The 25,122-nt window shown below is 32.2% G+C and overlaps 1 long non-coding RNA gene across 1 annotated transcript; it reads left to right on the top strand.

Annotated features, from left to right (window-relative positions):
* The first annotated feature begins 9,705 nt into the window (after positions 1–9,705).
* Positions 9,706–11,199, top strand: LOC121215366 (uncharacterized). Its single transcript, XR_005911205.1, has 2 exons — positions 9,706–10,022; positions 10,955–11,199. It is a non-coding gene; the product is annotated as an uncharacterized lncRNA (long non-coding RNA).
* Positions 11,200–25,122: the final 13,923 nt, after the last annotated feature.

The raw sequence follows: 25,122 nt of genomic DNA, 5'->3' as shown, positions 1-25,122 counted from the left end.
CAAATCATTCTGACCTTGTCTCACAAAATTTATTATATCTCATGATTTACAATTCTATTGCTTACACCGTTTCTTCTATAAGAAACTAGACTCAATAAGATTTAATTTCATATTTTATTCATCCTCTAATTAGATTTTCACAATTTATGGTGATTTTTCAAAGTTAACCTACTGCTGCTGTCCAAAACTGTTTTAGTGCAAAATATTGATTACTAAATTTATAACACTCTTATTCTCCTTCTCTACACTATTTCTCATCACTTTCTCTTATTTTCTCTTCACTAACATATCAAGAACATAAAACCTTATATAATAAAATCCTACATTAACATCAATTTCATACTTTTTCAATAATATCAAACTCAAAAATAGATTGAAATCTTGATGTTCTTACCTTGCTCAATTGATTTTAATTTTTAACTTGATTTTCTCTCTCCTCCAGCCTCTATTTCTTGAATCTAACTTGATATTCTAGCTCCTCATAGTCTCCTTGTTATCTTTCTCTCTTGATGGATATGGAAATTCTTTTGATTTTTAGGTGAAAATGGTAATTTTTTTGAAGGAGGGACCAAATTCTAAATAAAGCAAAACTTTCTTTCTTTCTCTCTTCTCCTCACGTTGGATGCATGGAAGATGATGGGTTGGTTGGTTTTTTTTTTCATCTTTCTTTCCACATATATATACTAAACAATAAAATAATAAAATATTATTTAAAAATCAAATTAAAATATTAATAAACTAATATTTATTTATTTATTTATTCTAAAATATCTCCAACATCATCATTATCTTCTAGATTTCTCTCTCTTCTAAATGACTATTTTGCCCTTTATGATCTTTTAAAATTTCATCTTTGAGTCATCACTTAGTTTGGTAAAATTACGATTTAGTCCCTCAAAATTCTTCACCTTTTTCAATTTGGTCCTAATCCATCCATTTTTCTTAGTTTCTAGATCATTCCAACCTTAAAATATTTACACCTTTGGTCCTTCAACTTTTTTGTATTAACACTTTAACCCCTCAAATTTTGAATATTTACTCTTGACCCACAAAACTTTTCTCACTTTTGCGATTTAATCCTTTCTTGAATTAATATGTCATAATATACTTCCCAATGTTGACATAACTCAATATTACCCTTTTTTATCACTTTATTTACTTATTTTACTATACCAAGGATAATATCTTACTGTAGAAATTTTCAAAATATTACATTTGTGGTCCCAAAACCACTGTTCCAACTAGGCCCAATTTCAGGCTGTTACAACTCTCCCCCTTTAGGGATTTTCGTCCCCGAAAATCTTACCAAGAGAAGTTACTTGTAACTCTTATAAAACACTTTCACTAACTTTCCAGAATCACTAATCGATTTAATCTCATATACCTCTTTCCAATAAATATATCTCTATATCATACTTTCTGAAATATAGATTTTTCATTTCGACTATCCGTCTTTATACTCGTGAATACGCATGCTTAAATACATACAACTCAAATCATATCTCGATAAATTAGTTCACTCTAATAAAACAATTGAGTTGATTTCAACTATCGAACATTAACATATCAAAATACTCTTTTCTTCATGTTGAGAATATGTCTCAAACACACAATCTTTCAACATTTTTTTAGCATGCAAATCACCAGAATCACCACATTTTAGCTTTGGAATTTCATCGTAGCAAAACAATACACTTTCTAAATATGCATGCAAAAGAGAACAATAACCGATCACAAACCGACCATCCAATAGAGCTTTCGTCTGACATTATAATTAGCTAACATTCTCATAACATAAGAACTCTATTAAAAACTGAACAATTATACACATATCTCTGAGGATAAAAGAATATATATAGAATATCCAGAAAAAAAATCATCGTGTTCATTTTGATTGTAATCGTCACATATAGGCATTTTTACCACTTAATTATCATTTCTCTCACTAATTTTGTTATCACGGACCTCACATTATTCCATTCACTAACAATCTAATATTTCTTTAAAAATTTAGTTCAATTTCACTGTTCAATATGGTTTATCACGTAAAATTTGCTTAACACTTACCACAATTTGTCAAATTAGAGAACGTCTTACGGAATTGAGTACCTCGTTTTCTCGATGCCATAGTCCAACTATGATCTTACATGTAATCACATATCATATAACGATGCCATAGCCCAGCTATGGTCCTATACGGAATCACATATCACTTACCGAAAGTACTCATTCCTGCGTTCTACTCAATTTAATCTTCCAATTCAATTTCCAGCAAGCTGATTTTCTGCGTCATGGTCACTAATTTATTTTTATCTGGAGTTATAGGGCTTCAAATTAAATTTCGTAAATTTTCCCCAAAACTAAACTCATATACCTCTCCACCATAAAATTTTCAGAATTTTTAGTTTAGCAAATTAGTACAGTTTATTCTCTAAAGATTCCCCTATTTCACTGCTCGACAGTTCTGACCTCTCCTTACTAAAATTTACTTAACTCCCTGTACAGAACTCAAACTATGTTCTCGTTTCTTTCTCTTAAAAATATACTCATTAAGGAATTCAAGAATGTAAATTTCAAGCCATAATTATTTTTTTTACAATTTTTGGTGATTTTCCAAATTTAGAACAAGGGATTTCGAAATCAATTTAACCCTGTCTCAATAAAATTAAAATATCCCCAAATATAAAACTCTTTTGCTTTCCCTTTTTCTTCCATATGAACATAGACTCATTCAGATTCAATTTCATATATTAATCAACTTATAATTCATTTTCCACCATTTATAGTGAATTTTCAAAGTTGCCCCACTGTTGTTGTTCGAAACAGTTTTGTATTTAAAATTGCTCTTTTGTACTTTTGATATTTCCTCCCATCTTACATATGGGTTGATAAAGTTTCAAACCCAAATATTTCTCACATAATCTTGTCCACCATATATATATTAACCTTTCAAATTTTCCCGTTGAACACTCGTAATGTTATCCGTTATCGGTAGATTAAGCATTTAGCAACCACCAGTGATTCGGGGAATCAACACTTAGCAACCCCTTTCACATTCAATGATACGGTCAGCACTTAGCAACCACCAATGAATCGGGGAATCAGCACTTAGCAACCCCTTGGGGGAATCAGCACTTAGCAACCCCCTTCACATTTAAAATACGGTGGAATCAGCACTTAGTAACCACCAATGAATCGGGGAATCAGCACTTAGCAACCCCCTTCACATTTAAAATACGGTGGAATCAACACTTAACAACCCCTTGGGGGAATCAGCACTTAGCAACCCCCTTTATATTCAAAGATATCGGTTCACATAGTAGCCTGCACATTGTACTACACACGTGATCGAAGCTATCTGGTACGCATAGTAGCCTACACATAGTACTACACATGCGACCTATCATTCTGGTACACGTAGTAGCCTACACATAGTACTACACATGTGACCATCACTTTCACTTTTACATAGTGGCCTACACACAGTCCGTGCCACACATATGATCATTTCTGTCACTTCATTCATATCCCTTTTTATTCCGAATGTTCAATCGGGAAATTTCTCACTTTTTCTCATTTTTCTTTTTACCAATCAATGTCAATTTCTCATCTTTTTCAATTTATAATAACATATTTATCTTATATAACATTCACATTATTCAATCCAGTCCAAAAATCACACTTTGAAAATTTTACATTTTGCCCCTAGAGTTTGACAAAATTACGATTTTGCCCCTAGACTCGTAAAATAATTTTTATTCAATTTCCTTTAATTTTTGGTCTAGCCGACCCATTTTCATAATTATAGCAGTCCACAATTCTCACTTATTCAAGTAAATGTATATAAACACACATTCCGTCTATTTAAGTAAATTCGCTTATCATATTCACTTAATCAAATATGTTAAGCACATAGTATCATATGATCACCAACATACTTGGATGAGCTTATCACAACATAAACTTTTTTTTTCATGAATTTCAATTCTTACCTTTCAGAATTCCAACATAACATGAGCATATTTCATTTATCTCAATATTGTCTTCAACATTATAAAAAATAGCTCGGTTGAAAATCATCTCTGACTTAACAAAACAATTTTGTTAGAGCCCGAAGATATCACACTATCACAAGTAATAGCATGACATGTATTACTAGACTTCACATATGCTACGTTCGGTCCGAGAATCGACTAAACCGTACCTCTGATACCACTAAATGTAACACCCCTAACCCGTATCCTTCTCCAGAATAGGGTTATAGAGCATTACCGAAGTTTATAAATTAATTTTCAGACATTTCATTTCATCAAGCATTCATATTTATGACCAATTAAAATCAAAACATTTATGAGCTAACATTAACCAATTTAACTTATACAAGTCATTATAACCAGAATCAAATCATTCAAAATTACCAATAGAACCAATGGATAATGTGGTATATCTCCAACAAGCTTTCAACCCAATCGAGCTTCCGATAATCATTTAAATGCATCAATTAATTATACATATTACCAATAATAATTCGATTCCAATAATAAAACACACATATAAATATAATATTCATTACTAAATAACATTCACTTCAATTAAAATTATATAGAGTATAGCTCATACGAGCTCACCGGACTAAATTGCAGAAATACCAAAATTCAGGGACATTTTGGAAATTTTCTATTTTTCTTATATTTCCACCCAATATTTCTCTAAATTTCATTCAATTTTGTAATTTAGATAAATAACCAATCCATTTCATGCAATTTGGTCACTTTTTGACATTTTTACAAATTTACCCTTAAAGTTCACATTTGTTCAATTTAGTCCCCGAACCTAAAACATGTAAATTGGTCATTTTTAATGAAAACTCATGCTAGTTAAATAATCATATATTTTCCTCCTCCTCCTCCTCTCCATTCCACATCCTTAATGTATATAACATGCTTATAGGTAACATTATCTATAATTTCACCATTTACTTATATATATTCATTCAAAGCTGTCCACTTGAGTCGTAGTCACTAAATTATTTAGATCTTGAGATAAAGAACTCCAAATTAAGATCCGTAAATTTTATCTGAAACTAGACTCACATATGTTCTTACCATAAAATTTTCAGAATTTTTGGCTTAGCCAATAAGTTCATTTTATTCTTTAAATTCATCCCTATTTTGCTGTCTAACAGTTCTGACCCTTCTTCACTAAATTTTAATTATCTCCTCGTACAGAATTCTAATGATGTTTCTGTTTGTTTATATTGAAAATAGACTCATTAAGTATTTAAAAATATAAATTTAAGCCTCTAATTATTTTTCTCCAATTTTTTATGATTTTCCAAAGTCAGTATAGGGAACCCCAAATCATTCTGACCTTGTCTCACAAAATTTATTATATATCATGATTTACAATTCTATTGCTTACAATGTTTCTTCTATAAGAAACTAGACTCAATAAGATTTAATTTCATATTTTATTCATCCTCTAATTAGATTTTCACAATTTATGGTGATTTTTCAAAGTTAACCTACTGCTGCTGTCCAAAACTGTTTTAGTGCAAAATATTGATTACTAAGTTTATAACACTCTTATTTTCCTTCTTTACACTATTTTGGATGCATGGAAGATGATGGGTTAGTTGGTTTTTTTTTTCATCTTTATTTCCACATATATATACTAAACAATAAAATAATAAAATAATAAAATAATAAAATATTATTTAAAAATTAAATTAAAATATTAATAAACTAATATTTATTTATTTATTCTAAAATATTTCCAACATCATCATTATCTTCTAGATTTCTCTCTTCTAAATGACCATTTTACCCTTTATGATCTGTTAAAATTCCATCTTTGAGTCATCACTTAATTTGGTAAAATTATATTTAGTCCCTCAAAATTCTTCACCTTTTTCAATTTGGTCCTAATCCATCCATTTTTCTTAGTTTCTAGATCATTCCACCCTTAAAATATCTACACCTTTGGTCCTTCAACTTTTTGGTATTTACACTTTAACCCCTCAAATTTTGAATATTTACTCTTGACCCACAAAACTTTTCTCACTTTTGCGATTTAATCCTTTCTTGAATTAATATGTCATAATATACTTCCCAATGTTGACATAACTCAATATTACCCTTTTTATCACTTTATTTCCTTATTTTACTATACCAAGGATAATATCTTACTGTAGAAATTTTCAAAATATTACATTTGTGGTCCCAAAACCACTGTTCCGACTAGGCCCAAGTTCAGGCTGTTACATAAAATTTAAAATTTATGTTCAAAGGTTTTACATTGAATTATTAACTTCTTGGAGGAGTCAAAAATGAAAAATAAATTATTTAATAAAAAAGCTAAAAGTACTTAAATTGAATTATTAATTTTGAGAGGAGCTAAAATTAAAATTTTTCCATCGACCAAGGTGGAGGCAAGACCCTTGCCTATCTCTTATGACTATGCCTTTGAGATAAAGTTTCTTTAAATATTGAATTCGAGATTAATGTTAAAGAAAGATTTGATTCTTCGCAAGTTAGAGATTCCAAAAAACTTAGAAAAATGCGAAAATTCATACTCCAAATTTGATAATTCAATATAGTAATAGGGATAAATCTCAAAACTACACATCAACTTTGGTCCAATGTGCAATACTATTGTTATACCCCACCATTACTTGGACATGTGTTAGTAAGGCATGAGGCGTTGACATCCCCTTTGACTCCACTTGATATAGTACCCTAGTTGACCACCCATCCAGAACAGAGAAACGATACCCTCTCGTTATCAAGCCTATACACTAGGTAAAAACACTCATTAAGTGTGAACACATCGCCGAAATGATAAGGAGTTTGTTCAGGAATAACTACCTTGTACTAATTGGAGGCATAACTACCTTGTAATAATTGGAGGCATAACAAATTACATCCTAAGATATACACTCGTGAATATCCTTTGCGTAATTTGTGGGATTGAATATTTATCATGCCATGTTATGTTAGTGGATAAAATGACCTCTCCTATAAATACCCTTCTAACAATGAGGAATGGATCGATTTTCGATACCTTAAAGTTACTTTGAGCAATTACTCTCTCAAACAGTTGACAAGTCCTATTGTTCTTGTTCTAGCTCCCCCTCTCTTTAGGTGACTCGACCTTCCTTGCACCACCACTACCTCCCCCTATCTCCTCCCCTATTGAACTTGACATTAATAATTGATGAGGTAAATGTGGATCGAAAAATGTCTTAGATTCAGAAAGACACAAGTCTCAATCCCTCTAACCTCACTAACTCCTATAATCTTGCCAACTCTTCTCAAAGGAATGGCAATGATCCTGCAAATATTGAGCTTCCTTCAAACCAAAAAACTCCCCCCAACACTCAAACAATGAACAACCCAATTGTTACCTTTCTTGAGGCCTTCACACAACTCATGGCCTCTTTCAACATCCCTTTATCCACTCCTTTGCTTGATCCTACTATTTTTACAGTTGTTCCACCAATTATCCCAAACTAGGGGTATGCAAAATTCGGGTAAAATTGAAAAAATTCGGTTAACCGACCGAATCTGGTTAATTGATCGGTTAATTGAATTAATTTGGTCGGGGGTCAGCTAATTAATGTTTGGGTTTTTAGTTAACGATTAATTCTGTTCGAAACCAGTCAGTTAACTGAAAAAATTAATAAATAAAATTATAATATATAAATAGCCCACTATCCACCCAGGCTCAATCCAATATAAACCCAATATATAAACCCAACCCAATCGTAAAAACTACAAATAATTTAATAAATAAAAATAAAAAACTTAAAACTAAAAGTCTAAAACTAAAAATCACGACAGAAATTAGAAATCCCTAAGTAAGACCCTAACCCTCAAAATTCAAAATCCCTAATTTGAAATCCAAAATCTCTTTATTTTTATTGCCAGTCACCTTCGTGAACCATCCGGCGTCTACCAGGTCACCATCACCGGTGAGTTGAGGTAGGCTTTTCCTTTCATGCTTGTAGGTATTGTCATGTTTGTAGGTCATTGCTTCTTAGTAGTGTCCGTCTTTCTCATCTATATCTGCTTTAGCGGCCATTGTTGGGAGATGAAGTTTGGCAAGGAATTTGCTTCTTAGGTGGTGCCTGGACTACGGATGGGAAAGATGGAATATATAGTAATTTTGGGTGAAAATGGGTGAAATTAGAACACGATATAAAAATTAATTCAAACACGATTTCCAAGTCCAATTAAGTGGCATGAATGATAAGAGGTGAAATTAGAACACACTCACACAGGCTAAATATGGATATCATTAACGAGGCTGCTTAAGAAGAACAAATCTCCTGGGTTACTCTGTTATTTTGACCCAATAAAAAGATTTTCTTTACGTATGCTTTTTGTTATGTTATATCGAATTGGTGTTACAGTTACAATTTAATTATCAAATTATAAAATGTAAAATCTTTTATAATATCCAGTTCAAACACATAGCCAGATTTGCTAATATCTTAGCAAATAATTTAGCCACTGATTGCCTAAAAAATGAAAGGGAGAGTTACTTGAGTGGAAGTGTGTTGGTTGTTAGTGATGGATTATGGGGACAGAGAAGGAGGGAATTGACAATAGAAAATGAGATAGGGTTTGGGAAAAAGAAAAAATAATAAATGGAATGGTTTATGGAAGGCTGTTGGTTTTGGGAACTGATATCGACAAGTTTCGTGTAATATCCCTAAACCGGGTCTAGTAGTTTTGGGTATATTTTTCGGGTTCTGAGTGAGAAACTAGGAATTTATAGGATTTCTAGTAATTTTTAATTTAATTTAGGAGGTTAATTTCATCTAAAATCGATTAAAAAATATTTCGAAAAAATAAATTTTTTTGGAAAATTAATTTTAAATTAATTAGATAATTATAAGTGAAAATAATTAATTTAGGTCGAAAAAGAATTTTAAAATATTTTTTATTGGGGGTAAATTTGAGTTAAATTTAAATATTAATTAAATTGGGTTTAATTGTAAAACAATGGAAAATTTAGAGTATTTATTTGACAAATAAACCTTAAAATTTAGATTTTTGGAGGGAAAGGATTAAATGGTAAAACAAGGGAAATGTGAGAGTGGCCATTAGGCAAATGCCCCAATTTTTAAATTCTGGTTGGTTGTTTCAGATTTAAAAACAATGCATCTAGCCTACTTTTCACAGCATTTACTTCATATTAGAGAGCTATAAATTTCATTTTCTTTGCATGGTTTTAAAGATCTATCATCAGAGAATAGATCCAACCATTTTCCTTCTCAAAATACTCTCTCAATTCACCCGAAATTATTCTCAAAAGTAGCTAAAAATATTCTGAAATTTCTCAAGATTCTTAAATCAATATTTTCAATCAAAGGATTTAGAACGAATCAAAGATAATTATTATTCCTAAACTTGTTTTTATGAAGATTATAAACATTTTTACATGATTTGAAAGTCAATTAAAAGATTTTTTTTATCAATGTCATCTTCTTCAAAAACTTAAGGTGCTTTAATGGTGGATCTTAAATTTTGAGATGAAACCCACAAATTAATGGATGTTCCAACTCAAAATGGATATATTAGAAGGTTTTTGATATTATTTATCAAGATTAAACATGATTTTTGAGGTAATTTGAAGAAATTCGAATTTCATCATCTTCTTGAATTAATTTTCTAGATTTTTGTGAAATTGATGATTAGTATGTGTGTATTTGGTCTAGTATTGATGTTTGGAAGTGATTAGGAGGGATAGAGAGGTTGATTTTGTAAGGAATCAATTTTTCGACTTGATGTTAAAAATCCCATAAGGTATCTTTGTGAAATAATTTTGATTAGCATTGTTAACTAAAATTCATATTTAATATAGCTTTGGAAAGGTGGTAAATATGACCAAGAATTTAAAAATTCCGATTATTTACCTCTGTTGAAGCTCTAAATCTTGAAGAAGACCGAGATAACATGAATTGAAGCTCGAAATTGCCTAGTTGATCACTTGTTGTGATGGAAAAAATTTATGTGGTGAGTATGTTTAAGGGTAATTTGGTAAATTGAACCTCAATTATGTTTAATTAGTAGCTTAATTAGTAATTTAAATTAATTAATTATGGTTGAATGACTAATTTTACATTATTGGTATTATATATGCAAAAATTAAATTTGTGTTGGAAATAAAAGGGTAAGTAAGCTTTTGGGTGGTGTTGTGCTATTTAATTAGATTAATCTTATGGATAATTCAAAGCATATGTACTGAAATTTTTTATCATGTTATGTTGAAGTTACAATTGGTAATTGATTATGGGAAATTGGCAAATGAGTTGCTTGATTTAATTGGATATTAAATGCTATGTTACATGTTACACATAAGCATCTGGTCACATTAAATTTAGCACACTAATGATTTATTTATATGCTATGTTTGATTGAACAATTGGCAACATGCATGGTAGATCCATTGGATATAGTTGGCATGCCATAGGATTTGTGGGTACTCACCTTTATTTGTGACATTATGAGCATATGGCTTTAGGTGGATTGATTTGTTGGAGTAGATAAGGGAGTGTTAAGCATGAGTCTCCACTCAATGGGTTATTTGAGGCGCTATAAGGGAGCATGTGCTTCAACCCGCTCAACTCGGTGGATTGTATTTGATATTTGTGGGAGTTCAGAGATCCGTTTATTTGATGTATGATCACCTAATTAAGTCATGAGAAGTGCATGCCAATATATTTTTGTATGATTATTGCTATATCAATTGATGAATGAAAGTCATGAATAATTGATTTTTGGTATTAAAAATGTTTATGAAAATTAAATTGACATGTTTAATTATTTTGACTGACAATTGGTGAATGATTTGTTGTGAAATAAGCATGAATTGGATGTTAATTTACTTGTTGTTTTCATTAACATTCACTGAGCTTTTGAAAGCTCACACCTTCACATTCGTGCAGATAATTGTCAGGATTGAGGAGCTGAGGAGCCGAGCAAGAGAGTTCTAAGAGATATAGGCTTGGTAGAGACTTTATTACGCATTTTAGAGACTGTAGTCGGGCATTGTGGAACTTTTGGGAATTAGATTGATTTTGGTTGTAAATGGACATTGGACGTTGGACATTTATTGTAATAGTCGTTTTTAGTGAAATTAGAACAGTGGTTTCGGGACCATAAATTCGAAGTCAAAAAATTTATTTTATTATTATTTTATTGCCTATGACATGATAGTAGTACCATTTACCGTTTACATGCTCAATTTGATAAAAAGGACTAAATCGCGTAAAGTACAAAAATTGAGTTCTAGTAGCTAAAAGTATTAATTAGCTATAGAACCTTAAAGTATGAGTCCTTATATGGCAATTAGACCATTAATGTTGATAGTGGATGTACATGGCTTGAATTTGTGTAATTTTTAAAGTTTTTAAAGGTTAATTAAGTAATTAAGTAATTAATGATAAAAACAAATGAAATAAAACAAACTATCATCTTCTAGTATCATCATCAACTGAATTTAGAAGAAAAAAAAGAAGCCATTAGAGACCTAGGTTTGACCAACCTTAATTTTCCAATAGGTAAGTGATTTTTGTGTCGTTTTTAATGATTTCTACATTTTCGAGATCGTTGTAGCTTAATCTAGCTATCCCGAGGACTAATTTGTGTAACTGTTAAACTATTAGGGTGTTGCCATTGTTGAATATACATGAGTTTTGATGTTTGATGATAGAAAATGGATGGTTGTTAGATAAACAATTTTCGTAAAGAAATTTTTAATGAAATTATCAATTAGGGATTAAATTGAAAAATAGAAAACTATACATGGTGAATTTGTGAAATAAATGAAATATAGGGCATGCCGGGGACCTAATTGATATTCAGTCATAGTGGGTTGTGATGGAATTTCATGAATTTCCATTTTTATGAGCTAGGGACTAAATTGTAAAGAAATTAAAAGTATATGGGCAAAATAGTAATTTTTCCAAAATATGATTTTGGGCTAAATTGAATGAATTATATATTAAATTGAGTAAATTTATCCATATATATCAATACAAGCCTCGTACGACTTTAGATTGGGGCAAAGAGAAAGTCTCGGATTAATCGCTTCAGTATCTACGTATACTTGTCAAGGTAAGTTCGTGTAATTAAATTAAGTTTATGTGTTTTTAATTGATTTATACATGTGTTTTGGAATGTCATACATATATATCGATTGTATATCCAACGACATACGATAATTAGCTAGTCCTGTTTGAACCTTAGGAATTCGTAAGATGCAAATAACATGTCATTAGGGTTTACATGATTCGGGTACTGGACCTGAACGTCCTACTGATGGTTGAGGTCTGGCAAGTGTTGCAAATACTCCATAGCTTGTGTGAGCAGCATCGTGTAGCTACATTCCAACCCACGGCTCGTGAGAGCATACCGATTTACAGCTCGAGTGAGCATACCGATTTACAGCTCGTATTAGCATACATGTATAGGATTTGATGAATTACAGTTATATGATTTAGCACACTATGTGTGAGCTATCCCGGGTATCCAACGATATTCCAAATGGTTCAATGGGCAATGTTCTGATACGAAATGGTAAGAGTTTGATACGAACTAGACATGGATTTATTTGAATTACATGGAAATGTTGTCACATGGTATATGGAAATGGATGATTCATGTATATGAAACATAATTATATGTTGTGCTCATCCATGTTTACTTAGTTTATGTATATGTTTACATGCGTAACTTGTTTGATGTATATGCATAGGCTTTGGCCAAATTATGGTTGGAATATGCTATGTTACTTACTTAATATATGATTAAATGCTTACTCTGTGTTATTTTCTGTGTCTTATAGTGAATCAGAAACTCGTTCAGATTGGAAGCTTGTCTGAGTTATATCACACTATCTATCAGCTCTTTTGGTACATTCAGTTGTTTAATTTTGGTTATAATGGCATGTATAGGTATTTTGGCTAATGTTGGTCATGTGTTTGGTTGTTGGAAATGGCCATTTAGTTTGGCTTGTGATTTAACACTTTGATGATGATATGGGCTTAGTTCATGGCATGTAAATATTAGCCTTATAATGGTTGATGAATTACTTAATATGGTTGAATGATGGAAGATGAAATGATGGTTGAATATGTATACTATATATGGCTTGTGACTTGTTGGAAACGTTGAGAATTAGTACTTTGTTTGAATGGCTTAAATGATTATAGATGCTAGTGGTTGCATGGCATGATTAGTACCATTTGGTATATTTTTGGTAAGTAAATTACATGATATGTATTGATGCAAATATGCATATAAGTTAACAAATCATTTTGGCCAAATTGAATACATGATTATACATGTTTAAATGTTGTCATTTGAGGTGCCATTGGGCATATTTGTTGTATGTTATTATACCATATGTTTAAAGCTTGATTATGCATGGTTTGGATGCCTTTTTGATGGCTTGAATATTAGTACAAAGTTGGTTGTAGGTACTTGTGGACATGGGTGAGAAAATGGCTTATAAAATGACCTATTTTTGTCCGCACGTGCAGAGACACGGGCTTGTGTCTCAGTCGTGTGTGACACACGGCCAGGCGACACGGCTATCTGTCCCCTGTAGCTTTCAAAGGGTTGTAAGTCAGGCTATTACACAGACTAGCACACGGGTTGGCACACGGGCGTGTGAGGTTACTTCGAAGGGTACACGGCTTGGCACACCGGGGTGTGGCTTGGCCTTGTGACACAAGTCAGTGAGTTACATGGGCACGGACACGGGATAGAACACAACCGTGTGTCCCAACTTCGAATGCCCACACCGCCTAGCCACAGGCCGTGTGACCCTAGCAGTGTTGAAAATTTTCAATGTTTTCTGAAAAATTCTCTAAGTTTCTGATTTAGTCCCGACTAGTTTCTAACGTGTTTTTAGGGCCCCGAGGGCTCATAAAAGGGAAAATATGTATGTTTTGGATTAGTTTTAATATTATTATCGATATAATTTGGAATGTTTGAAATATTTTGTTTGTTTGATTTGAAACTCCAGTAATGCTCCGTAACCCTATTTCGGCGACAGATACGAGTTAGGGGTGTTACATTTATTTTGAATGGTTTTATAATAATTTTGAGGCAGTTTGAGTTTAATTATTGATTGATTTACGGTGTATTGTTGCTTGATAACACAGTGTGTGAAAAATGAAATTTATACTAACAATTGTTTAAATGAAGCTTCCACGGAGTGGTTTACTAGCGACTAAGGTACGCCACTTGTTTGATTTATTCGATGTTTTTTATGCTTGAAATTGATTGCCTAATTCTATTTAATTAAGGCTTAATTGATGTCCATAAATTCAATTGAAGGTTTATGTACATATATGTTAATTAATCGTAGTTAAATCGGGTTTAATTGGTCATTAAAATATGTAAAATCGAGATTTAAAATGAGTTTTTCGTGAAAATAGGTGTAGTGGTTTTCACACAGGCGTGTGCCTGTCCACATAGGTATGTGAGGGGCTGCACACGGGCATGTGGGTAAGTGACAAGGGCTTGTAGAAATTGGAAGTATCACACATGGGCTTATGCTATCTAGGAAAAAGTTTTTCATGACACGAACAAGGTCATTTAATGACATATGGTCTAGGGGACACAACCTTGTGGGTTGTTGGGCGTTTGAATTTTTTTCTTTTTAAATTGGTATTCTAATTTGTTTATGTTACTATTTAATCCTGAAAATTGATTAGTCTAATTAAAGCCCTAGATGATAAGGAAACTTGGTAAAATTTTAGGATTAGTCTCGTAATGGGTAAAAATTGATAGAAACAGACTTAATTTGCAACTCGAAATAGGTCCTGATAGTTTGTATTTGTTAAAATTTAGTCTATAATAGTAAAACTTGAATCAGATATAGCAAATGAACTCAATTTAAGTTGAAATTTTTAGGCTTGCATAATTTTGAATAAAAAAGGTTGGTAAACATTTAGAACTAAAACCGGGTTAGTTTTACCATATGTGGTAAAATGACAAAAATTTCCTTAGGTTAAATTACCTAGGAAAAGTTTAAAATTGGCTCATAATTTGCTTCCGCGATAATAGATAACTAATTTTCAAATAAGATTGAGGTGTTATAAGGTCGAAGTGTGTCTTGTGTGGTCGTTAGCCGGAGATTCACTTAGGTGGCTAATGTAACGCTTTGAATTCAAGCCGGTCCATCCCGGTCGGGTTTGGGGTGTCACAAGTGGGATACTTTCTAAGGAGTGGCTGTAGTTAATATGCTAACTGGAGGAGTGCTTTTGGTGTTTCATGTTTTTTGCTGTTAGTTTATTTATTTCTACTTTATGAATTTTGTTTTGTTTTTGGGTTGGTTTATTTTTTTTGGTTTACTTTGGATTGGGCTTTGTGCTCTTGTCTGTTTTGTGGGTTAACAACTTAACATTGCTATTGATTTTGTTTTGGTTTTATAATTTATGATTTATAAAATCTTGAGGATTGCTATTGCTATTGCTTTATGATTTTTTTTTTACTTTTGTTTTGTGGGTTAACAACTTAACATTCACTCCTCAGTTTTACTATTTCAATGAAAATAATAATAAATTTATTATATAATTATTTTTACTCACAAGTATATTATAATCTATACTTTCATATCCCATAATCATATTAAATTTGAAATGTCTCCTTTTTCTATTTTATTTTACTGTTATATTCTTTTTCTTTTTTTTATATATATAATAGATGCTTGTTAGTCCAGTGGCAAGGAAAGAACTTACTTTCTTAACACTCGTCTATAATTTGAATGTGATTTCAAGGGATTTTTTTTATATATAATAGATGCTTTTTTATATATGATTTGAATGTAATTTCAAGGGATTTTTTTCCTCGCCCACATAAATTTAAAACTCGTCTATAAATGGTGTTAATCTAATTAATATTGATTTATGTATGATTTTATGCATAGCCAAATTAAATAAAGGAAAATAAGCCAAAAAAAATGTAATAGTATATGTTGAACTCAACATCAAAAGACAAACAGTATTTTATTTCTCTAAAACTCAACATCAAAATATATTTAATATTATAAATGTATTTTAATTTATTATATAATTTTTTTCTTGTAGAATGTCCACCGAACCAACATCTATTGAAGGATTCTGAAAATTCGGGAGTTGAAGCTTCAAGCCAAACAAATGGGACTACTGGGAAAAGAAAAGCCACTCCTCAAAGGTTTGAAGTTTGGTCTCAATTCACTAAGATTATTAATAGTGAAGGTGCAAGTATGGCTAAATGTAATTATTATGAAAACGAATTTTGTTGTGATATGACAAAAAATGGTATAGGGTCATTGAAATATCATATTGGTTCATGTAAGAAAAATCCTAGTAATGTTGTTGACACTAGCCAATGACAGCTAGTTTTACGTAGAAAGGGAGTTGAAGGGGGGAAGGGCATCTTTCAACTTGGAGATTTGATCAAGAAGCATATAGGAAAGGATTAGCAGAAATGATTGTGATTGATGAATTACCTTTCAAGTTTGTTGAAAGTGAAGGCTTTAAGAAATTTATGTTTGTGGCATGTCCTAAGTTTCATATTCCTTCATGAACTACTATGACTGGGGATGTTTATCAATTGTATTTAGATGAAAGGGTAAAGATAAAACAACTTTTGAGAAGTTCTTATTCTAGAGTTTGCTTAACTACTAACACATGGACTTCTTTGGAAAGAGTTAATTATTTGTGTATCACTGCTCATTTTATTGATAACGATTGGAAATTGAATAAAAAGATTTTAAACTTTTGTCCAATTTGTAGTCATAAGGGTGAGTCCATTAGGATGGTGATTGAGAAATGTTTGTTGAATTGGGAGATTGATAAGTTGTTTACTATTACTATTGATAAATACAAGTTCAAATAATGTTCCTATTGGTTATTTGAGAAAGAAATTTAACCCTCAAGGGGGTTTAGTTCAAAATGGTAAATATCTTCATATGAGATGCATGGCACACATGTGAATTTGATTATTGTTGAAGGCCTAAAGGAAATGAATAAATATGTTGAATGTGTTAGGGGGCTGTTAGATATGTGAGACAATTTTCAGCTAGATTACAAAAGTTTAAGGAGTGTGTTGTGGTAGAAAAGATAAAGTCCAAGAAGATGTTGTGTCTTGATGTTTGTACTAGGTGGAACTCAACCTACTTAATGTTAGACACTGCTCAGAACTTTGAGAGAGCTTTTGAGAGATTTTAGAAGCAAGATACAAACTTTAGGGCTGAACTTGAAAGGGGAGAGGGTTGGACTAGTATGGATGATTGGGCTAGTGTTAGAAATTTGAGGGATTTCTTGAAACACTTTTATGAAGTCACTTTGTTTATATTTGGCACTTCATATGTCACGTCCAATAATTTTTTTGACGAGCTTTCCAAAATTGATATTCTTTTATGAGATGCTCAGTTAAATATTAATGTTGATTTCAATATTATGACCATCAAGATGAAAGAGAAGTATGATAAGTATTGGGGTGATATTGATAAGATGAATTTGCTTATGTTTGTTGCTTGTGTTTTTGACCCTAGACAAAAACTAAAGTATCTTAAATTTGCACTTAGTGAAATGTCTAGTTCTGAAAAAGGTTGTGAAAGGATGCAAAAATTGAATGAATCTTTGTATGAATTTTTTGATGAGTATAAGCCTCCACTTCATAGTACTTATAGCCAATCAAGTGTATCAACACATGTTTCTCTTGGTGAACCACAACAAAAAATGAAAAGGTGAATGCAAGCTTTGTATAAAAAACGTAAGTTGGAAATGGTGGTAATGATAAAACTTCTGAATTGGATAAATATATAGCTAAGGCTAATGAGGATTTTGTTGAAGATTTTGATATTTTATTGTGGTGGAAAGTGAATAGCCCTAGATTTCCCACTCTTCCAAAAATGGCGAGAGTTGTTTTAGCTATATCGGTTTCTACAGTTGCTTCGGAGTTTGCATTTAGCATTTGAGGGTGTGTGCTTGATCAATATAGGAGTTCTTCATAAAATTGTACATGCTCTTGCATGTACTCAAGATTGGATTTGAAAATTATCATCACAAGAAGACATAAAAAATATTGTGGAACAAATCCAAGAGCTTGACAAGATTGAAAATGGTATATTTTTTTTATTTTAATAGTTTTAATTTTTTTACCACATCACTCTTACTTATTTAATCCATTCAATGTTTAGACTTTTCTTGGAATGCATTAGAGCCTACCCTAAATTCATGAGCTTTTGTGAGTTGAAGGGTATGCTTACTATCTTATTCTTGTTAACTTACAATCTATTCATTTGTTTATATTATTTGATTTTTTTAAATGCATATATTTCTATTATATGCTCATTTTTTGCACATATTTTTTTGTAGGTATAATGCAAATGGAGATCTTTTGGAGAGAAGAAATGGATAAAAATGGAGAATATTAAAGACTTACATTTCAATTATGTGTTAATTTCAAGACTTATTTAGTGTTTTTAATTATGTAGTCATTCAATACTTTAATTCAGTTAATTCAGTTAATTTTTATACTTGTTTTAACCAAAAATAAAAAACATATAATTTTTGGTTAATTCGGTTAACTAACCGAATTAACCAAAAATTTTTGGTTCGGTTAACGGTTAAGGGTTTTAAAGGGTTGGTTAATTCGATTAATGGTATTTCGAGTTGGTTAACCGATTGAACACCCCTACCCCAGACACTGGGATCTCGCTTAACACTTCTGTTCCAGATTCCAGGGACCAAATCTTACGCCAAATTTTTCTAGCCTTGCAACTCTTCAATCTTAGGCCACTATGGTTGTTGTGGCCCTAGGTCGAACTTACCACCAATAGCAAGTATTTGGCCTTCAATAGCAAGTCAATGAGATGCAAGGGCAAATTCATTTCAGGCAAAAATAACTCTTGGCTCAGTAACACCAGTTTCAGGAGAAGTAGTACTGTCGACGCCTATTGGATTTACAAAATGATCACAATGAATAGTGAACTTCGTGCAGGCAAAGGTGCTACCAAGGAAAACAACTTGCTTTATCCCTTCCACCTAAAATATTTTGCTCAGTCAACTACCAGTAAAAATTGGAAGGATGGTAATGTTGAAGATATTATGGAAGAAGCTCGAGACGACAACCACCAAGACCAAGAAGCCCATAACAAATCACCCTTCATGCAGGAGCAAATAACAACTTTTAGGTTAAAGTTATTGCAAATAGCCAATGTTTCAAAGTTTAACAAAGCCTCGTGTAGTTAAGCCAATGAACCTTTAACCTTATCAGTTTTAACAGATAACCTTGCGGCCACCTTTAAGTTCCCCTAATTTGTCTTACAATGGAGTGGGTTACCCTTAAGATCACCTTGCCCACTATAATAATCACATCAACATCCTTGGGGCTTCAGATGAGGGCAAGTGTAGAGCTTTCTTAATGACTTTATTTAACACTAGTTGGCAAGGGTACCTATCATTTCTTCAATGGTCCATCTACAGCTTTGATCAATTAGCTAGCTTATTCATAAGTAGGTTTTTGGCTAATAAAACCCTTTAGTAATCCCTAACATATCTTATGTCCATCCAAAACCAAAAAACTAAGCATCTCTGTGACTTTATGAAGAGATTTAATGCAACAACAATGATCACGAAAGGTTTGTCATATGATTTAGCCCTTCAAGCCTTCATGACTAAGGCCACATATAAATTTTTATGGTTTTACATCATCAGCAACCCACCGAGTAAGTTATTTTAATGAGATGGTTCATCGTTTCACTGAAGGAGATCAGATGAATATTGATCAAGCTAAGTTTGTGACCCTAGTAACTCTAGTTACCAACCTCGCAAAGTGCTTGTCCTCTCGCCAGCCTTCCCACATCATTATCAACCCCCACAGAGGACTTATCCACTGGTAGGTAATGGGAGGTTCGCCAGTATAACCCTCTACAGTAGGGAGATTATAATACCCCTAACCTGTCACCACCTCCAGATTAGGGTTATAAAGTATTACCGTACAAATCAAAACATTTGACTTCAAAAGAAAAACAATTATGGAACTTAATATCAACATCTAATAGCTCAATATAATCATAGTAAAGATAAACTTTTGGGCCTTAAACTGAGCGTTCGGGGTCCTAAAAATAACTTGGGAACAATCAGGGATCAATTTGAAACAAAACAAAAAATTTTAGAAAAATATGAAAATTCGGGAAACAAGGGTCACACGGCATTTGACATAGCCCAGGCCGTGTGAACATTCGAAGTCTGGAAAGACGGTCGTGTCCCAGCTTGTGTGTCCACCCGTGTGGGTATTTGAAATAGGGCTACACAGTTGTGTCGTAGGTCGTGTGCCAAATCGTGTTTACATTCGATGCTGGGTCACACGATCGTGTATAAGCCGTGTACCAAACCGTGTTACATATTGACTTGAGACACACGTTCGTGTCGTAGGCCATGTCTCAGACCCTGGGAAACCTGCACCTAAAATAATAATGACACATGACCGTGTGACAACCCATACCCAAGGCGATGTGCTCCATTTTTAACCCCTAAAATAAGCCAATTCAAGCACCATTTCTTGCACAATAAGACACACCATAACTGGTCTATTTTATATGGTTAAAAGCACATTCAAAATACTAAATACATGCCAAATATTCATCCATCCTATGTCTAACCAATTGCCATCAAAAGGCACCTCAATTCATACACCAATTCAATTCAAGAACAAAATTACAATTCCACACCTTAAACACATAACATTTAAACCAAAAATACCATTACAATCTCTGACCACACCACCATAACTTACCATTTTAAAAGCATAACCAAAATGACCATAACTATATAAGTTTAAACATTTACAAGCAAAACCAAACCATATATATACAAGTAGATACAAGAAAGACCAAAACACACCATATTAACAAGCTAGTCTAAAGCACATATTACCTGCCATTTATAACCTCGTATCAGGGTAACCAAAAACTACCAAAATGATGAGGGATAGTGTGATTGTGCACCGGTTAGATTCCAATTGTTCAAGCTTTTCGATGACCTACAGAACAATAAACAACTAACATAAGCAATTAACTTAGTAAGCTCGTATAATGTGAACTTAAACTTACCGAATATGTTATATTTTAACCATTCAGGTATGGATTCAATCATTTAATCAAGTGCATGCATTTCAATCCTATACACATAACTCCACAAGGTTAATAAGTGTATAATGAGCATATAAATTCAACCAATTCATGGGACATTTCATAAAGGAAATCTCAATATACAACCATCCATCATATAATCAATTAGTTCCTTTTCAATCTAATTACACATATCATACTTTTCATTCCATATGCTCAATAACATCGCTCGTTTCATATATGTACTTTCCTATCTAACCTTAATTGCTCATTGAACCACATAGAATAACATCAGATACTTGGGAAATACTCATACAAAGTGTGTCTTTTCATGTAACTGTAAATGTCTCTATAATGCTTACATGAGTTCTAAAATTGGCCTACTTACACGAGCTGTGGGTTGGGATGTTGGCTACACGATGCTGCTCATACGAGCTATGGAGAATCCGCAACAAACAGGACCTCAATAATCGATAGGACATCCAGGACCAGCATCCAAAACCATATAATCCCTAATGACATGTCATTTGTATCGTACGTATTCGCAAAGTTCAAACGAGACTATTAAACCGTCCAATATCCAAAACATCTTTTTATTATTAATTTAAATTATACTTAACATTAGGTAACACACAATCAAAATAACAATTAATAAGTTTAGTAGTCATACAAACTTACCTCAATTACAATAGTTGCTACAATAAAGTCAAGAACTGATTCGAGACTTCCGTTTTCCCTCGGTTCAAGTCCGGTTGATTCTTTTCTTGATCTAAATAATAATAATTTCATTTAATTAAATAATTCAAATAGCTTAATATTATTAATTCTAACTTATAACCCATTTTAATGTTACACAATTACCCCTAACATTTTAACTCTTATGCAATTTAGTCCATAAACCCGAAACTTACAATTTAGCCATAGTTAATAAAATTTTATGCTAGCCAATTTTTATAGGGTTCCTTAATAATCTATATTTATCAAAATTTCACATTAACTCCAATGAATTTTACTATTTAAACAATTTAACCCCTAATACTCAAAATTAGTTAACAAAATAAGCTTATTCCTCAATTAAACTTAATATTCTATCAACCAAATTCACAATAACATGTAACTCATTCATGAAAAGTCCCTAACATTTAACAAAATTGACCCTCGGGCTAGCTAGATTAAGTTGATACGAGCTCAAAACATAAAAATCATTAAAAACGGAACTTAAAACATACCATGCATGAAAAATATGCCTTGACCGAAGCTTTCCTCTCCTATTTCAATGGTATTTTAGTCTTCAATTCACTAAAATGAAGAAGATGGTGATTTTAGCTTACTAATTTTTTGTTTATTTGCTAATTTACCATTTTACCCTTGTTAATAATTAAAAATTTCAACTAAACATTGTCCATAACTATCCACTAACATATTATATGATATAATTATTATCTAAGTCCATTATTTTAATATTCCACATCCATTTGATCCTTTTAACTAATAGAAATCAACTTTTGCACTGATTTGTTGTAATTCAATGTAGCAAATTAAACTAATTTTTGCAGTTTAGGGGCTTGAAATCAGGCATTTTCATTAAGTTTTAATTATGTTTTTTTAAGTTTTCTTAAAGTTAATAAAAATGTGCAAATTGAGTCTTTTATTGACTTTAGGGGTAAGATGAGGCCTAAGGGTGAGATAATGAACTTTGTAAGTATGCAAGAGATCATTAGATGGCGTACTAAATCGATACTGGTCACTATGTCGCAACATGAAATGATCAATGTCGTAAAATAGGAAGAAGAATGGAGAACTCACAAGACTGGCTTCAATGTCGCAACATAGCCTAAGGGTGTCGTGACATACCCTTGAAGATATCCAAGAGGAGTATACTGACTCCTTTGTCACGACACAGGTTCTAGTGTGTTGCAACATCAATTCTAGACAGAAACTAACATGATCCAAGTTCATTTTGGTCCGCACAACCAAACTTAAAGCTCGAGAACGTCAGCTAAGCTAGGGTTAAGGATGATGACCACCTAAAATCTATAAATAGGTTCATTTATCACATATTATAGACACCAATTTTTTAGCTTAGAATTCTACTTTTATTTTAGTTCAGGTTTTCTTTCTTATGGGGTTTTAGATTTATTTTCGAGTTGTTCTTTGTTTAAATCGAGAGATCTAATTTGTGGAAGACAATCAAACTTGAGAATTGGTCTTCATTCTTAATACAAATAAGGATTTTTCTTAAACTCTATATTGTCGATTCATTTAGCATGTTTATTGATTCTATATTGCTTATGAAAACTAGGAGGAACTAATCATTCTATGGGGGATTAGCGAGTGACGGTATGATCTGTTAATTGTTTTGTAGGGTTACTTAACGAATTAACTGTTTGGGAAAGGAAGAACCTAAAAACCTAGGCCTGACAACCATAGGAAGTCATCAATGTGGGAATTAACCCAAAATTGGTTGGACGATAAATAGTCCTTACCGACTTGTTATTTGGGTGGAAGATCGGAAGATCCTGCTGGGATAATGACTATGTGACTTTTGAGTAACCCAAAGAAAAAGTTGATAGGAATTACCAAAGTGAGCTATTCACCCATAATCAAATTTAGTTTATTCTATTTTTTGATCTCTTGGTTTTTATTTATTTCCTTATTATATTTTATTATTTCTCAAAAACTCCTTTTATTATGTTTTTGTATTATAACTAATTTAGAGTCCCAATTAGATCTTTCAGTGTTTAGGTTAAAATCGATCAAGCACTAGCCTCCATTGGGTACTATCCTCGGAGTACTCACCTACTCCGTTGTAACTATATTACAACTGGACCGGTATATTTACGGATACCGCCTGATCGATATATCTTTTACTGCAAAATTCACACTCTGGACGTCAGTACATCTAGAGGTAGTCAAGTTGTTGGTGCTGTTGCAGGGAAGGCAACGTCACTAGTGTGGTTTTAATTTTTGCACCACAAAAAATGAATAATCAGGAAATTTTTAGGTTATAGATACGATTTATTTAGTCGAAAGTAAAACTACTAATATTATTCAAGTCTTAGGGACATTATTTAATTTGGATTGTCTACAGTCTAGCATTTCTCGTCCTATCATTCATAACTCACATTTTGAATTAAATCTTTCTTTACTAATATGGATTTCTAATAATGTCAGATTTATCGATCCTAAAACTGAGAACCCTATAGCATTCTTGTAGAGATTTGATCATATATGTAGCACTATACTTATGTAGGCATTCTACCAAATACTATCAAATTATTATTAATGCCATTTGCACTAGATTGGAAGGAAAAAAATGTGGTTAGAAGCGCTTCCTCTAGACACCATTACTACTTGGACTGAGTTTGCACAACTATTTCTTCGCTTAGAATTACCCATGACCAATGTACTAAGTACTTATACAGAATTATTTTATTTTAAGCAAAGTACTACTAAAATAGTGAGACAGGCATGAAAGGTTTAAAACAATCCTCAGATCCATATTAGGCAAGGGTATTGTAACACCCCAAACCCAGCCTAGACGTTTCGTATCTGGCATTGTCACACGATAGTGTTTTTGAAACCTCATTGTTACGATGAAAACATTCCATGTTGTTATCTTTAGTAAACCTTTGTTAGAACTTAGGAAGTTATCTTTATTCATTTAAAACAGTTGTTTTGAAACATCCCTCGTTGTGAAAGCTTTAATAAAACAGCCTAAGTGATCATTCATTTAGAAAATACTTTAACTTTTTGAAAACAGAATTTCCTACGACCAGCAAGTATAAATTCATAAAGTAAAATAAATAAATAAAAACCCAAAATATAAAACCAAAGTCCCAGAGGGTCCTTAAATTACAATCCAAATAATCAATAATAATCAAATCATAACTCGTAATTGAAAACCATGAAGTTCAAAAATCATTGTGGCCACCGCTGAGTCCTCCATCGCACCGGTCCGTCTAAGTCTAGGGATTACCT

Source organism: Gossypium hirsutum, chromosome D03, assembly GCF_007990345.1.
Source record: "Gossypium hirsutum isolate 1008001.06 chromosome D03, Gossypium_hirsutum_v2.1, whole genome shotgun sequence".
NCBI classification, from domain to species: Eukaryota; Viridiplantae; Streptophyta; class Magnoliopsida; order Malvales; family Malvaceae; genus Gossypium; species Gossypium hirsutum.
This window is presented reverse-complemented; position numbering and strand designations above follow the sequence as displayed.